The 17682-nt window shown below is 33.8% G+C and overlaps 2 pseudogenes; one reads left to right on the forward strand and one right to left on the reverse strand.

Annotated features, from left to right (window-relative positions):
* Positions 1–9004: 9004 nt before the first annotated feature.
* Positions 9005–10856, reverse strand: LOC149240234 (putative serine/threonine-protein kinase PBL7; annotated as a pseudogene).
* Positions 10857–14411: 3555 nt separating this feature from the next.
* On the forward strand, positions 14412–16959 carry LOC149240235 (UDP-rhamnose/UDP-galactose transporter 6-like; annotated as a pseudogene).
* The last annotated feature ends 723 nt before the right edge of the window (positions 16960–17682 follow it).

The raw sequence follows: 17682 nt of genomic DNA on the forward strand, positions 1-17682 counted from the left end.
GTGTAACCCTTGTAGGTAGTGGAAGACTATGAGAAACAACACTTCCATCTTTATAGTTGTGAGGGGTAGACTTCCTTGTCGCCATAATTTCTCTTTCAATTTTTCTTGCCAACTCGAATGCCTCCTCCAATGAATCAGGTTCCCAAAAATGAACCTCATGTTGAACATTATCCTTTAAAGTCCCTATGAAGACATCAATCCTTTGCTTCTCTGGAATATAATTTACCCTTCTATTCAATTTTTGAAAGTTCTCAATGTTCTCTTCCATTGAACCCTTTTGTTTGAGATTTATCAATTGGCTAAAGAAGGAGTTTCTCTTTGTATCCTCATAATGTGCTATAATTTTCTTCGTGAAAATTGACCACGTAACAAGTGGTTTACAAGAACAAAGCCCTTTATACCATAAAAACTGATCTGTTTCTAAATATGAAGATGCAATATGTACCTTTTGTAATAGTTGGACCTCATGTATATTGAAATATTGCTCCATTTGAAGTATCCAATTTAACAGATCCTTGCCATCAAACTTCCTCATATCGCCTTTTCTTGATTTTAGGAGTTCGATCTTGAAACAACTATAACTCTGTAATTTCAGCTCTTCCAACTCTGAAATTTCGACCTGAAGTAGCCCTCTATTTCCTCTTACCAATGCCACCAGTCTGATCAAAATTGGATTATCTAAGAAAGAGTTATGGATAATCTCCCAAGATGGCCTGATTATATACCTTTTTAGAAGAACTAACTTGTATGAAGTTCCGTGTGTCACTGTTTTGACTTTCGAATATGAAAAATATACACAGGAAACTACAGTTCATCTTATTTTTGTAACTTCTTATGAAATTTCAATCTGATGCTCAAAACAAAAGTTATGACGATTGTCCCCAGGTCACTTGTTTGGAATGTAATTCGAGAGTCTACAAAAAGGCCAACTTCGTCAGATCATATCTCTGTAAATATAGAGTGAAAAGATTTGAAATTCGGACCTGAGGTTCAAAACGATTTTAGTCCAAATGGGTTTTTTTTATAGCATCTGAAACATCACAGAAAAAAGCTATAACGTAAATTCCACGATGACCTGTTTGGAGCGGTGAAACACTAGAATCCAAAGCTCTGATACCAAATGTTATGAAACCAGCTCACAAAAAGATAGAAAAGATATATCAACGCCTTATAATTTAGCCTCTTCGAGGGAGAAACCTCCTTTACATTACACAAATGAACAATTCTTGGATGATACAAATGACAAGACCTCCTTTCTATATATAGGAGTCTAAGGGGTCATAATATAATTAGAGTCGACATAACAATAATAATGTAAGGGCACAATAATAGCAATAGTGGGCTTCTGTGGGGCACAATAGTAACAATATGGGGATTACATGGGTACAATAATATAATAAGGGGGTTGTACTAATAACAATAAGGGGTTACACTAGTAGTATAGGGGCCTAACACAATTAATCTAATTACGCGAGCAAGAAGATCTGCACAGGTTTTTCAGAGCCAAACTGAACAATTTCGATGCGGGATTAAACACGAGTTGATTATAAAATTCAATAACAGCACATCAAATTCTTTTTTATCTTATTCCAGAATCATAATATTATTATTAACTATATGCAAAACCTCACTCAATGATTATAAATCAATTTCTTTCAATGTTAATAAATCTGAAATTAACTTACTAAAATTTATTAATACCATATGTAACAGATCAATGGTGTTGCAGCCATTTATCCACGTTCTCGACTCATTTCGATATGTGCTCTTTGTAACGCAAAAAAAATTAAAAATAAAAAATAAATAAATAAAAATAAAAATAAATAAATAAATAAATTCATAGAAATTCTAAAAGAATTCATAGAAATTCAAACCAGAACAATAATCTAACCCTAATCAATTCAAGGATCATATTTGCCCCGAGAACCGACCAAATATTGTAGAATTAATCATCATTAATTTGCACAATCCCGACAAATGTGATTACAAGAACAAATGAAAACCAAAATCAAGTTATTATGGGATGCTTAGGGAGATTTAGGAAACTCTAACAATAAGGATCAAGATAATGTGGAAATCAAGAAGAAGAAAATCTTCAAGGGGAATTGCTGGAGTATTATGGTCTCACGGAACAGGAAACAAACATAGTGGAATTACAAAAAACAGCTCCAACTAAACACGGTTGAGATTGAAATGCTCAATTTAAAACTGAATTCTTTGGAAACTCAAAAGAAGAAACTTGAAGAGGAAGTAGAGAAATCTTCCCTAGTAAAGAAAGAGCTTGAATCTGCTAGAGCAATGATTAAATAACTTCAGAGATAGATACAAATGAAATCTATGCAGACAAAAGAGAAACTTCTTATACTCAATCAACAAGTTGCAGTTCTTCAAGATACTGAGAAAAAGTATTCTGAAAAGAAATTCGAGATTGAGAAGAAACTGCAGACTTTGAAAGATCTGGAAATCGAAGTGGTGGAATTAAGAAGGACCAACAAAGAGTTGCAACATGAGAAGCGGAAGCTGATGCTGAAACTAGACAATGTAGAAACCCAAATTGCTTCCCTCTCTAAAATAATAGAGACAAAGACAATGCAAAATATAAAAGATCAAAAATATAAAAAATCCAAAGGTCCAACAGATTTGAAACCTGCTCTGATACCATATGTAATAGCCTAAATAAACATGTAATTGATCAACTAATTAACATCAAGTTCAAATTTTGAGTAGCACTTACCTGTGGCTGAAGTATGCTTACCGCAACAAGGTTTTGGGGACGACTCTCCACCCAATCGTAGGCTCAATTGTGTAAGGATTTGCTACAACTAGCCACCCCCGAGCCCTCAAACAATGTACTACTGCCATTGACTCCTAAGTCTTAGAACACCATTCTCCCAAGAGAATGAAAGATAGAAACTCAGAAAGATGGAATGCCTCCCATCCTCCTCACCATCTAATAAATAGAGCAAACATTGAATGGAAACCACATGCACACAATCCATGTGTCTACATGCGACTTTTTTTTTTTAGCTTTCTTGTTTTATTTCTTTTACTTTTCTTTTGATTTTTAGCTTTCTTGTTTTATTTTCTTCTTTTTGATAGCTTTACTGATTTTTTTATTGTTTTATTTTATTTATTCTTATTTAGAGCTTTAGTATAGTTATTACTATTTTTATTTATTTTCTTGTATATATTTTAAATATCATTTAATTATGATTTATTAATTTTATTATTTATTATTAAGTGATTTATTATTTATTATTTATTATATTATTATTTTTATTATTTATTATTTATTATTAAGGGGAGGGATATTACATTCCAGGGGAAAGCCACAACTCAAAACCCCTACTATCTATACTGCATTAATTAGAAATCCAAGATGATAATACAATGCTTGTTCTCACAAGAACAATCCCAACACTCAGTATAATCAATCTCCCAACTCACAAGCAAGCTCAAGCCAAACCTTAGCCTCTTTTGCTGCTCTCCAAGCCCCTATTTCCTTGCACCCTTGGTCAAAGAATTTTGATGAATACAATATGTTATGCTCAACCTTGAGCTTAAACTGCACAAGTATTTCCTATCCTCCGCTTGATGACTTCCTTTGGCCAATACTTAGCCAAATTTCCAAGCCTCTAATTCTTTTCACAATTCCTGAGAGAATTAGCCCGTATTTAAAGGGAAAACATTGCATCCAAAATTGCGCAATCCATTCTAGGTTCAATTCCCGATTGCATTCACCATCTTTACAACTCAGAAAATTATACAATTGATAGTACACTGTCCTTGCACTCTAGTCTCAATTGGGTCTTTCTTAGAACCGACATGCATGAGTTTCTGATGAGGGAATCTTCAGTTAATTGGAGTAGCACTAGTGAATGCATTAGTGCACAAACTGACTGTTAACTCTCTATTAGTTCCACAAACAATTTGGAACTAATTTAACTGAACTTAACTCAGTAAACTGAGTTATCTAATTACAACTCACAATTAAACTCATACTAGACCCCTAAAATATAGGGAGAACATATACATGACTTCAGAAAAACTTCCAACTCGAAATTCCTAAGCTAATTAAGTTAATTAAACTTAATTAACTATTTACAAGTTGCTATGAGAATATAATTCAATTTTAATTCTTAGTTTAATTCAAGGACAAATTAAACTAGAATTTCTAGATTCTATTTTTATCATTTCTTGTTGCTATTTTCAACAAAATTATGGCATAAAATATGTGAGGCAATTATCCACATGGCATTATCTTGTGCAAAGGTTGCAATAAGGCTTTCGAGTTGTGGTCTAATCAAATGATTGAAAATTAGTTTTTTTAAATAGTTGGAAAATAAATATTTATAACATTATAAGTTGCATTGATTAATGCTAAACTAATAGTGGTCAACAAACAAACTGATTATTAAAGTGTTGGCTTGCAAAGGACTAATAATAACAAAAATAAATCTTATTAACCATTAATTAATGGTGCAGAGGACTAATAATAACAAAATTAAATTTTATTAAACATTAACTAATGGTGCAATTTATTTTATAGACGAAATAACCTTTTTCATTGGAGTGTGACAATACAATTTCAAGAAAGATTGTGATATTTTGTTGTTTAAAATACATTTTTGAATGCATAAATGGATTCAACACCCTAAAAAACCACTCGAAACAAAACAAAAGAGAAAAAAAAAATCAAATCTTTCTCAAAATCATATAGCTTGATGAAAAATACTATTTCATCTATAAGTTAGACTATGCCTTAATTAATTAAAATGTAACTTAATTATTTTAGCCGCAGTCTAACTTATAGATGAAATGACATTTTTCATGACATTTTTTCTAGTCAATTTTAATCGAAATCTTAGAGATTTTAAAAAACTTGAGTTTAAGTTGCTTAATCTGTAAAATTGAGTGCCCCATATCCATTTATTCATTCAAAAATGCATTTTAAATAACATAAAATCACATTCTTTCTTGAAATTACTATAATAGAAAATCACATTCTTTCTTGAAATTTTTTTACGAGATTCTTGTGAAAAAGTCTATTTCATTTATAAGTTAGACTACACCATTATTTTATGATATTTAAACTACCACATGTTGCAAAAGAAACGTCATAAGGTGATATCATAGGAAACAACATAGAAGAAAAAAGTAAGAATTTTATGCAATTTTGTTTCTTTATTGACGTTTCTTTTTTGATCATATGTTATGTTTCAAAGAGATTCCAACCAATCCAATATTCCAGAATATGTTCAAGATGAAGGTAATGCACAACACCTTAACTCTAATGGATTTATGAAAATGATCTAAAACTTCACCAAAATGTATCAATCACTAGTCTCATCACACTAAAAATGTTGAAAGGTAAGAAAGCTATAAGAAAGACCTGTAATTGGATGATTAAACTTGCATGCCAGTCCAAACTTACATATACCATATTATTAAACTTACATATACAAGAGATCTTACAAGCAACACAATCAATGTTTACAAAGATAGGTGTGTCCAATATTCAAGTATTGGGATTCTTTGGTGATTATTCATTAAATCTTGGGGAAATTTAGGAAGAACAATTTGACTGAGTCTTATTTTTGAGAATGTGAAAAGAATGATATTTGTTGTTTAACTCAATATCTTTATTTATTGTCTACAAGGAACTCAAAAGCTAATTCCCTTTCAAAAAAATTATTCAATTAACTATTGATTCTTGGATATGAAGAAATTGAAGCCTTGTTCAGTTGTAAATCCAAAAATAATAAAAATAAACTACTAACTCCCAACTACAATGGCATCATCAAGTGCACACAATTTAACTATACAATTATTAAACCTTTATAGTATTAACATACACCAATATTCCCCGGATGCGGGTGGCACTATGGCTTTAAATGTTCATCATGCAGAACAATAAATCCTGGTACTGCCAGCTGCAGAGAAGCGTGGCTTCCTAAGACTTCACCTCGCGCAAGAGGCATGGAGTTATTAAGGCTGGATTTGGTAGGATTTCTGCATTTATAGAGTGCGCTGTTCAACACAACATTCTGGCTGTTATAATCATGTCGATCTTGTATGTTTTCCTCACACCTTGCGCTCAATCTTACGGCGACGGGGCCTGGTTAGCTGTGGTCTATGGTGACGGGTTGATTCTTGCACACAGAGGCAAGCTCCAGGCCAACTCTCTGTATCTCCGGAAGAGGTTCAGCATGGATTTCAGGGGTAAGCTCTCCACTGTTATTGACCTCAGCATTGGTAGTATTGTATCTCCGTCTTGTGCTTTCTCTGTGCATTCAATTCGGTATCTGTGTCATTTCTACCATCCCTCTATTGTTGTCTCTGGTCTCTCTAGTCTCTCTGCGCCCTACCCTCCGTCTTTCATAATGGTTCGATAGGGTAAAAGGCGTCACTCTAGGGGGCGTCGTGACAGTGGCTTACATTCAATTGCTGGTCACTCTGTGGAACCTGAGCAGTCACCTATCAATCTTCCCCGCTCTCATGAGGCTGTGCCACCTTTGAGCTCTCGGTGCAAGCCAATTCCTAATAGCGCTTTCCAAACCACGCATTTTAAATTTCAAATCAATTTGAATAGGTCTCTGGTTACTTCTCACATTACTATAATCCTTTTGGAAGAAGAAAATCAAATTTCCCCTCTGGCTTGCATCGTTCCCGATCCTTCCCAAAGCAGTGAGCATTCCATGGATAAAGACAACCCGGAGAATTGGAAGAGTGATAAGTCTGGTCAGGAGGAAATTCCTAAAAGTATTCCGCCCCTTGAAGACATAAGCCCAGTTGATGAGGAAGGGACTCTTGGTGCCACAAGTCACTCCATGGCGATCCCTGTCAGCGAGACGGATGGCAATGAGAGTCTGAGGATCGACAGTGCGTGTCTGGTTGAGGAGAAGACTACTGGTAAGGTTAAGGAAGTTTAGCGCCACCTGGGACCGCTTCTTTCCTTTTTGTTTTTTGCTACTGCTCAGATGACCACCTACAGGCATCTTCGCTCATAGCCAAGGTTCAGCATTTATGGCCTGTTGTTTTGGCATCCCTTCGGGGAAATGGTGGTTCACTTACTGGCTGGTTTGTAATGAATTTAAGCTTCTGTTGCCAATGTCTCTATCTCCGCTATACAAGTCATCCTCTGGGTTTTATATCTGGTTTCTAGCTACTTGTAACTGGTCTCCCCAGCTTCTTTTTGTAAGGGGGCAGTTCTGCTGTGTTGAGTGCCCTCAAGCTCTGATCTCTGAGGCCTCAACTCCATGTAAAAATAGTCTTCTTTTCAGTTAATAGAATTTAGTATTTGCAGAGAAAAAAAAAACATACACCAATATTAAGTTAATATAATATTGCATACACATTGCTCAATACAACCAAATTGATAATAGTAAGTGGTTTAAAAATCAAATATATATTTATACAATCAACATGCAATTAATACCAATGATGGACCAGTATTCCTTAACACAACATTTTTTATCTATAACTTTTTTGATGTCAAGTTTATTCACGGGATAGAAACAAGTGCTTAGCGAGGTGCTTTGCTGCAAAGAAGTGACAAATGCTTGGCTGCAAGAAATTGTGTCCTTTGGTGAGGTGTTGTAGGGTAAAGATAAGTCCATTAATAATTGTTTCTTTAAATTTTTACAATATGTTTTTTTTTTTAAATTTTTAAAATTTACCGCTATATAAATTTAAATTCTCATTTTATAAAAATTGTTTTTTTTCAAGTAATTACAATGATAATCTATTACTTAAAAAACAAATGAATAAATTCAAACTTAAAAATAGTTAAATCATGTTATATATTTCCTAAATTTTAATCCTGCAACTTTTCTCTGTTACAATCTAGCAATTTAATTCTTCGAATTTTTAAATGATAATTAATTTATCATCCTATATAAATCCTTTTAAAATGAACAAGAATATTTCATAATATTTACTTTTATAACTTTATTATATTTAATAAATATAAAATAATAAATTTATTTTATATTTATTATCATAAAAGCCTTTTAACTTACCCATACAATAATTTATTTAACAATGTCACTTCACTTACATCACTTTATAACTTAGTTATAACGAATTTGTACAAGCTTTATATCTCAAACTCATCTCAAAATTTATATAAACCATTCCTAACCGTACATATCAATATTTAGTACGAAGTTTTATACCTTAGACCCATCTCAAAACTCATATATAAATGATTCATAGTTAAAATATACAACAATATTACAAGATTATTTTAAATAATACAACTAATCACAATAATCAGAAAAGGCAAAATAGAATGATGCAACTTATCTAGTGCATAATTAAGATAAAAATAACTAGTATAAATTAATCAGAGCAAGAAGGATTTATCGCATAGCCAACAGAGAATAACCACCACCTAGGCATACTTTCCTACATGAATTTCACCTCAAGTTAGGACGAGGCATGGAAAATTTTTCAATCTAGATTACTGAAACCACTTATATATCAACCAACAACATGAGAATGTTGCTCAGATGTACATGTCTACAATTTAATGCAAGGTAGGATAGAGTCACCATCCCAACGGTCTAGGTGATACAAGAGAGTTGAAGCTTGATTTGTACTAAAAATGCTTTCTTTCCAAGCCACTCAACTTGAGATAGGAGAGCACCACCCTATTGTGAAGATGCACTAGCAACTACTAAGGTAGTTAATCCATCATCCAGTGTAGTAGTTATGAGGACAAGTTCAAAACAAATATTCCTTTTGATTAATGTGGGAGTTGAATATGTTGGATCCATGGCTCCCGAGGATAAGGAACTAGTGCTAAGGTTCCCTTTCTGGGTTAGATTCATCAATAGCATGGGAATAGGCCTCTTAATTGTGTGATTCGGCAAGGACCAACCCTCAACCCTTTGAAGATAGAGGTGTATATCTTCTTCCCAATTGGATGGATGATTCATCATTGCACTATATATGTTTTCAAAATCCTATACTGGGACCCAAAACATAAGATGATTGTGGTTTAGTTGTCTATAAAAAATTTCAGGTGCTTGGTTGAAGCCGTTATCCTTGGTCTATTAAGGCTTGCTCCACTGATTCCACTATCAACTGAAGAAGATTTGATAGTGACAATATGATGGCAGAATTTGGGAGAGCTTGTCACTCTGGTACCAGTATGTTGTTTCACAAGGGGAATCAAGGATTGAACTACATCAGTCAGTAGAGGTTGATAATCTACTTTTGATTGAACACACATTACTGCAATGGATGTAACCTGAAAGATGCACCAAATGTATAGGCTTCAAAGTCACAAGGTCATTATCACACATCAATAAAATACACAGAGACCTGAAGAGATTGAGTTTTCTAAAATGAACTTTAGGTACCTGTATTAGTTCCTTCTTTGAGTACTACCATTCCATAACAAGATCGACCAACTGCATGACCTTCTCTCTATCATCTAGGTATGGAAGAGCCCGACAAAAGAAAGTAGAGATTCCACTAAACAAAGTATGCAGAAAGGCCAAGTATATATGAAAAGTAAAACTAGGTATCTAGAAGTGATCAATAGAGGGGAATTATTCAGTCAGACAATAAAAAGTTAGGCCTTCAGATGGTTAGGAAATGCTAGAGAAAATGTATTTAGAAGTGAATTCTTACCCAATAGAGCACTCCAATCAACTAGTTATAACTCTCTTCAAAAGCTAGAGAATCTTGGAGCCATCTGATTGAAACCTTCTGCAAGGTGCAAAGTCACTTCAATATCTTTCAAGGTTCATAGAATGTTTCAACAGTAAAACCAACCATAATGCATACATTGGCAACATGCCAATACATGGCTTTGGCTACAACCAATTTTTTGTTATCCCATGCACTTAATGATTAGTTTATATTCCAAGGAATTTGATAGAAGAAACTGGTCCAATTTTAAATTCAACAAGGTGGGCATTCTTCTGGCGAGGAAGGTTCCATGTGATTTAACTAGTTAGTTGAGATGTTGCAAGTAGTCAAAGAAGGCGCTGAAATGGACAACCAAGTACTTTATTTGTTAAACAAAGTCTAATTTTCATTTTCCAATGCCATCCTCCCAAGAATGAACACAATTTCCTAAAGGCATGGGCTTATGTTTGACCTCTAACATTCACCAACTCAAAATAAAAGATCAGATTTGCTCCATTGTCAAGGGGGACATGTTGAACAAAATCTGAAAACTTTAGTGGACTCAAGAAGCTATATTATTGATCAACTAAACTATGAATTATTTTCCCATTAAATGAACAGTTTGGGCTCAAATTTTGTAGATCGATAAATGATACTTTAAAAAATACATAATACAAGAGAACAATATAGATAAATAATCAATACCCAAGAGACGAGTATGTCTATAAGTACACGACCTGTCAAAAGCTCTAAAATCACAACACCAAAGCTGTAAACATCTGATTTTGTTGTCAGGTGTTATGTCAAAGCATACCTGTAGTGAAATTTGTATCAAGTGATGACATGTCAGGGAATAAACTTGTAACTTTAGCCATTTTCTACTACTGATGTCAAGGAATATCATTTAATGTACATTAAGAAACTTACTCTGGGTAAACATATCCCTAGTTCCTAAAATTCAAGTGGATATTTCACCATTCAACTTTTCAGAAGCAAGCTTTGCTAGCCCAGAATCAGACACGTTGGCATTATAATTTTTGTCAAGTAGGATGTTGTTGGCCTTAAAATCTTGGTATCACTGGTGGAGTAATATTTTCATGAAGGTATTCAAGACCTTTGGCCCCATCCAGAGCTATTTTCATTCTTATTCCCCAATCTAACAATGGTAGATTTCCTCGTGAACCTGTAGAAACAATCCATGAAACAACCACCATATGTTAAAATTGCAACGTTCCTAGCACTCTTATTGTTCGATTTCAGATTTTCAATCCTTCTTACAGGGTTCACCAAACTAAGCTATGACAGGGCTAAATAATGTCATGATTGAACAAAAGATGAAATTATGCAATGAGACCAGCTTGACAAAAATGATATAACATGCATTAAGATGAAAATAATTTTTTGAGGTTCTTTTACAAGAAACACATTGGCTAAAAATGTGATCACTTGGTATTTTCTTATTAGTGTAACTCAATTCTCTATTTAGCTGAATCTATGTTTGGCATGCACCCATATTGTCTGCGACCCTATATGGATTTACTAATTTTTGTACGTTTTGAAAATGCATCAACTTTTTATTTTTTAATGCAAATAAATACATTGTACATGGAGAAGTGAGAACAATACATCAATGAGCCAAAGGGGGTTCACACAAGATTCCCATTTCTTTTGCAGGGACTGGATGAAGTGTACCCATAAGTTCAGTGTCATTTCACAAAATATTTGAAAGGCATAGGAGGGTGGAAGATGTGGCCTTATATGCGACATTCTATCTATTATCAAACACAATATTTTATAGTATGTTAAAATCATTGGTTTTTGGCTTAGATGGTTGATATGCAACGGTTAGAAATGGTAATATTGGTATACTCCTTATGAGAAAGGGCAAGAAGTGGTTTGAAGGCTAACCCATTGGATGGCTTCCTCTATTATTGAGAGAGGACAAGATCCAATTGGTAGATGCTCTTCAATGACCATTGTGCTTGCTGGAACTGCATGGCGTAAGATGTGATGTTGTTATCAATTTCCTAAGGCGTCGAGGATTCCTTCTGAACCATATTTATGGTTGGCTACTTCTTACACATTCACAATGAAAAGGGTTATATATTTTATTAGTATTGAAAGCCATTGAACATAATGAAATTTGAGTAAGTGCTGACACTAGAAGAAACTATGCTCTCAAACAGAGTGAACCTACATGATCAATACAATGCTATGTGACCAAATATTGGTAGCATTTCATATGAGGAACTGTTGACTCTAGAATAATAGGCTCATTATGTTAAGTAAATATTTAGTGAGGAGATGATTTATAGCTGCTTAAAAATAAATAGAGCTTCTACTCAAATATACAGTATTCTTTTGTGGTTCCATCCATTGAAGTTAGATACAACATTTGACAGGAAGAGTATGAAGAAAGAGGTAAGCTAGGCAGTTTGAAGTGGAGTTACAAGTGCCATGAGGCCTACATTAGGTAGTAGCTACTTCAAAAAACAATTGTCCAATTAGCAATAATTTTTTCCATATCTAAAAGACATTGTGTCATCTCTGCGGAAAATCACTGACATTAGTCTCGGCTATTTGGTAAAACACTACCCAAAGGCCTATGTTATGGAGGAACAAGGGAACTTCAAAGTTCATTTGGATAATCCTTGTTATGCTAAGTTTGAGAATCAGGTCAACCATGAGAAAATTGTAAAGGGTAGTCTCAGATATGGTCATATTGGTGGGCTTTCAAGCATTGTTGCATACGAGCTTGGGTATATGTGTGGGCATTCTCAATAGTAGATTCATCTATTTTGATGTTGGAAAGTTATCACTTTCTCTGTTTGAGAACCCTCCCTACTGTAAAAAATTGGCATACAAGTCGGGCATGAACTAATGGGAGGGAATATCACCTCAAAGATGTTAGCCAAGACCTTATTAGGAAAATTCTGGTATGAGTGATAATCATGCAAGGAAATACATTCGGTAAAGTAAGAATTATGTTGGGAGTTTGGCTAGCTCTTTGAAGAAGAACAATTTTTTGTTTATTTTTTTTTTTGATGTCCTAACGATGATTTTTTAGCTCTACTCTATGAATCTGTATAGAAAGTAAATTGGACATGGATTTTGTATGCCATGCAAGGTTAAAGCAAAAAAAAAAAAAACTCAAATGTCGAGTGTCTTGGATGATCGAAGTCTGCTTCAATCTAAAAAAAATTTTGTTCTTCATACTGATACCATGGGATGAGTATATCATGTGGAGTGATGGTCTGGGAAAATATAACCTAAGGTACTAATATAGAAGGTGATCAAGTCAGTGATATGCACAAAGCCTTTGAAGAGGAGCACTGGTGATTTTTGAAGAGAAAAAGTTGGAATTTCAAAGTAGAAAATTTGATATTGTGTTGGGTGACATGGTGTATCCAAGAAATTCCTTCGAATATATCTAAAAATACTAAATCATCCTTCGAATATATGATATCTTGATACCTCGCTAGGGAAAAAAAATAAAATAAAAAGCAGATAGTTATTTAAATTTTACTCTCTCTTAGTGATAGCGTTGGCCATCCCTTCGAAGGAAATATGCTCCATAGTCTTGCCTGCAATGTTTTCCAACGACATGCAGTCCATTTCTTGGGAACTCATATGGGTTATGCCCATGCCCACCATATTCTGAAGAATTTCTATAGCAGTATCACCCATTTCAACTAGGAGTACTTTAGGTTTCGACACGTGCATCACTAATCGCCCTTTCAGATCGAAAGTGCACAGGGTTCATTGAAGAAAGCATGCCTCCATCTCTAGTCTACACCTGCATCACATGAGAGCCCAAACCATATCCTAAATCAAAGTTACGGGAAGAGTTCTTAAATAAATGTTTGTTCAATCCTCATTTTTTAATCAAATCTTTAGTCTCTTCAACATCCAGCATTTTAGCTTGATCTTGACTGTCTAAGACATGGGTCATTTACTTCAACTCAGTTTCTCCAAGTTCATACAGAATGGAAGTTAGGTAATCCATATCATCCTTTGAGAATAACAAAGGAGTATGTGCTCTGCACAAGCTAATTTTTATTCTACAACGAGTCTCTAGCTCATGAGGAGTCCAACAGTGGAAGTTGAGAATGCTAGTGGTAGTCATTTTTGGAGGTATACTTTTCATGTGACAAAAACATGGTTGTAATGAATCCATAGCAAGTAGCTTAAATGAAGAACAATTAATGAAGGTTATAAGCATCGTGTTTATAGATTTTTGCATTTACTCAATTGTGCCTAGTGAAAATGTGATGTTGTTTATCGATTTCCTAAGGCATTGAGGATTCCTTCTGAACCATATTTATGATTGTCTATTTCTTACACATTCACAATGCAAAGGGTTATATATTTTATTAGTATTGCAAGCCATTGAACATAATGAAATTTGAGAAAGTGTTGAAACCAAAAGAAATTATGCTCTCAAACAAAGTGAACCTACATTATCAAGACAATGCTATGTGACTAAATATTGGTAAAATTTCAAATGAGGAATTAAGTAAAAGATTTACTGAGGAGAGGAGCCTTTCCAAGGCATAAAGGGATTTGTTTCCTCTGTGTTTCTCAATTCTATAGTTCTAAGGAGCATCGGGTGAATTGGGTCTTTGGTTTTTAGGTATTGGTGATGTGGGTTTCTCTTCGTTTTGTACATTATTTGCTCTGCTCATTGGTATGCTGAGGATCTGCAACACTTTAGGTAATTTGTATGATTTTTTTGCATCATAGGGCATTTGGACACTTCAATATTTGGGGATTCAAGATCCAAAACTGATAGCGTAAATTGATGGGCTGGAAGTGATTGGATCTGTGTGTAATTTTAGAGGTTGGGTAGGCATGACACCTGCAAGCAAGGCAGATAGGAAGGAAACCCTTGATGTGGAAACATGGATGTTCAATGTCAGCACATTTGTTGGGATTATTATGGTTAACAAAGGTCTCATGGCTATATATGGCTTCACTTTTGGTCAATACCATGTCCTGTAAATCTCTTGCTATTTAATTTCATCAGATTGAAGCATTTTTAATTTCAGAGTTTATTGATATTTATTCTCTAGTTAAATGGCTCTGTTTGATTTTTTACTTGTTTTCTATACAAAGTATTAAGCTCGAAACTTTTCTCTGATGGGTAATTCTTTACATATACATTTTTGTGTGTGAGAGAGAGGGAGCGTGAGTGATTTTCATTTATTTCTATTCTAGGTTAGAACATTTCTCATAATCTAGGGGAATGGGAAAATTTTGTTAGATTAATTCTTTGATCTCTGAAGTAGAGTTCTTGTTTTCTTTCTATGCAACTACTACATTGACATACTTACATTTTGGAATGACCATACTGATGACAAATATTCTTCTTTGTATGGGTTATATCTAGCCTTCCTATTTACCTTTCTCCGAGCTTGCGAAATTTGTGATTTGTGCCAATTTCTCCATTGTTGGCATGAATGTCAGTCTCATGTGGAATTTTTTTGGTTTTTACCAGGTGATATTGATACACTTACTTTCTTTGTTTTGCAAACAAGTATGCCACTCCTTTATAGGATTTAAATCAATACACTTCCTTTCTCACTTTTTCTGTTCATTTGTATGTAAACAAACAATTTATCTGTTGTCAGAGTTACTAAGAATTGTTGGAATTTTTTTATATTGAACCTAATACACACTAAAATATTGCATCCAATAAAAGTTCTGAAAGTATGGAAAATTGCAGGAACATATAAAATTCAAAGCGCAAAATGTGATGCAAATTCTTGAATTTTTTTATTTAGCATACATTAAATGAGGAACCAAATGAAGAAATGAAAAAGAAAATCAAGAAGCAAAGGAAGAAGATCAATTCCAGAGATCAAATCATTATTATGATCCTAGAATCCTTCTTAAAAATTAGAATATTGGTAGATAAATATTTCCTGACTTCCTATCTGTAAATGCCATAAGTTAAATTATTAGATTTTTGGGAGTATTTTCATGCAATGTTCTTCCAATCTCACATCCCCGTGGCTTCTTGCCAATTGGCATGAATCATATTTTAGTAAACAATTAGGGCCCTTAGATAAGCATGCTTCCTATTGGTGGAGTCTATTGAATGGTTCATAACTTGTTCGTTAGAGTCTCTTGCTCAGATTGAATTTTATTATGTAAATATATAATTTTTTTTTTATGAGATTCACTTTGTTGTGCAGTTTTGAGCATGATAACTATATTTTGTTGTTATGAATGTAATGCCTTGTTTTTGTTAAGATTTAGTTTCTTATATGAGCTTCTATTTGTTGTGCAGATAAAAAAGTTGAGCATGATACTTGCAACTATCTTTTTTGAAGTTCTCTTTAACAAGATTCATTATTCAAGAGATACCAAGTTAAGTATAATAGTAGTGCTAGTTGGTGTAGCAATATGTATTGTCACAGATGTCAGTGTCAATACTAAAGGTTTTGTAGCTGTTGTGATTGCAATATTGAGCACTTCTATGCAAAAATATGCAAGTCTTAAATCATCCTTTGACTACACTTTTCTATGTTTCATTAATGTCAAAGACATACAATATTTTGTTGTTGTTTGCATTTGAGGTACTTCAATTTCATTGATTAGGCTAGTAAATGTTTCGTTATTTTCTGATACAAAGCTCTTTTATGTTATTGTATACACAATATGTTCACTACCTACGAAAGAAATACACATTGGGTTCTTTTGATCTTCTTCGACATACTGCACCATTGCAAGCAACTACCTTTCTCAATTGAGGTCCTTTTCTTGATTATTGGCTCGCAAAAAAAAAAGAGTGGATCTTGATGATTATTCCATGACTTCTGTGGTAAGATGGAAAGGGAATCATTCCTAGATTATTTTTATGTATGCAATATTTTTGTTCATTTGTTACATAAGATTAATCATAGGCTAAAAAACTTGGGCACATGATATTCCTCCATCATTAGGTCAATTAGAGTTATGTAGCTAATCCTATGTGTCATGGTTGTACAACTCTTCATTACACTCTCTTGCTTGATCGTAGTTGGCACCAATATTATCCAATTCATCTGCATTGGTCGGTTCACAGTAGTCTCATTTCAAGTTCTTGGTAATATGAAGACTATATTTGTCCTTGTATTGGGATTCATCTTTTTTGGCAAAGAAGGGTTAAATTTGCAGGTGGTGTTGGGAATGTTCCTAGCTATGATTTCAATGATTTGGTATGATAAAGCATCCGCAAAACTTGGCGATAAAGAACGGTGTATGTATCTGATTTATAGTGAAAGGAACCTGAAACTTGGGGGATCTTAAGATGGAGGGCTCGACAAAGTTTAGCATATTAGAATATGCTACTGCTTAGGTTGATTCTACACCTGATAACTGAGGTTTTCCCAATGATACACATTGCTTGTGGGATTCATTTGGGCTTCATTTATTGTTGTTATAGATATTTGTCCTGGTTGGCATTACATTTAAGAGATTGTTGAGTAATGTGCCATGTGGTACAATAAAAATTACACCATAAATTTATTGTAAGATCATGAATTTGTATACGGTTGCTACCCTTTCCAAGGTAGAGGAAGTACAACACAAAATCTTTAATTGGCCAACCTTGCAGTTTTCTTGCATGCAAGCAAGGCTTCTACATCATTGTCTTTTACTCATAATTGAAGGAAAGTGTATGCATACTTGCTTATGTCTTGACTCTTGTTTTGACATAATATGTGCCTGCGAATTCATTTTCTGCTAATTGATCACAATACCTATATCTAATAAGCACATAAGAATCATTTGTGAGACGTAGTTCTTAGACAAATGCATAAATAAGGGGAGAATTGATTCGACCTAAGATCATAAGAGCATCATTAAGGAAATAATTGAATTATGCTATGACTTAATGTTTACTGAGCTTTCTCTAGAAAAAGGATGGAAATAATGGTAATAAATCTTTTAGTAGTATTTCAAAGATTAAATTTGATGATTAAAATGCAAAAAAATTGTATACAGACTGTGGCCCAAAATATCAGTGCCATTTCTTGTTTGCTAAGGGAGCCACAA

Source organism: Pinus tabuliformis, chromosome 8 (genome assembly GCF_031772625.1).
Source record: "Pinus tabuliformis cultivar Carrire ecotype Pingquan chromosome 8, CPIR1, whole genome shotgun sequence".
NCBI classification, from domain to species: Eukaryota; Viridiplantae; Streptophyta; class Pinopsida; order Pinales; family Pinaceae; genus Pinus; species Pinus tabuliformis.